An 889-nucleotide genomic window follows, 5' to 3' on the forward strand; every position below is an offset into this window, starting at 1 on the left:
ATTTCCTTGACCACCTCAAGAGAAATTTGGATGGTTCCTCTAACCTGCATTATAGTTATTCGTATAGGGGTTATTTTGAGGTTTAGAATTGTTGCCCATAAAATTGACTTGCTCATGCTCCATGATAGGACCGAAAGGTAAACATTCTAAATTGATCATCCCCGCTCCATTCGTATCATATTGTATAACTAGGTTCACCTGCGTAGAAAAATTGAAACCATTAATTTTCTTATTTAGTGCTTCAACTTGAATTGACAACATAGTAATTGCATCTAGATTTAAAACACTGGCTGCTTTCATCGATTTTGTTCTCATGACTTGCCATTGATAGTTATTCAATGCTATTTCCTAAATAAACTCTTGAGCTGCCTCGGGTGTTTTATTATTCAATGTTCCACCAGCTGCTGCATCAATTAATGACCTAGTTGAGGGATTAAAACTGTTGTAGAAGGTTTGAACTTGTAACCACAAAGGTAACCCATGATGATGACACATTCTCAAAAGATATTTAAATATCTCCCATGCATCTTATAATGTCTCCAAATCAATTTGAGCAAAAGAAGAGATATCATTCCTCAATTTAGCTATTTTAGTCAATGGGAAGTACTTCAAAAGAAACTTCTCATTCATTTGATCCGAAGTCGTGATAGAACCTCGTGGAAATGAATTTAACCACTCTTTTGCCTTACTCCTCAAAGAGAATGGGAACAACCGTAAACATATGGCGTCATCAGTAGCGCCATTGAACTTAATTGTGTCACAAATCTCTAGAAAGTTAGCCAAATGAGTATTCAGATCTTCATCTTACAAACCATCAAACTGAACATATTGTTGTACCATTTGAATTGTATTCGGCTTCAGCACAAAATTGTTTGCAGCAATGGTAGGT

The 889-nt window shown here is 35.8% G+C and overlaps 1 non-coding gene across 1 annotated transcript; it reads left to right on the forward strand.

The window, feature by feature from the left end:
* Positions 1–475: 475 nt before the first annotated feature.
* LOC128042135 (small nucleolar RNA R71) lies at positions 476–582 on the forward strand. The gene has a single exon (XR_008197341.1). It is a non-coding gene; the product is annotated as a small nucleolar RNA R71 (small nucleolar RNA).
* Positions 583–889: the final 307 nt, after the last annotated feature.

Source organism: Gossypium raimondii, chromosome 6, assembly GCF_025698545.1.
Source record: "Gossypium raimondii isolate GPD5lz chromosome 6, ASM2569854v1, whole genome shotgun sequence".
Lineage (NCBI taxonomy): Eukaryota > Viridiplantae > Streptophyta > Magnoliopsida > Malvales > Malvaceae > Gossypium > Gossypium raimondii.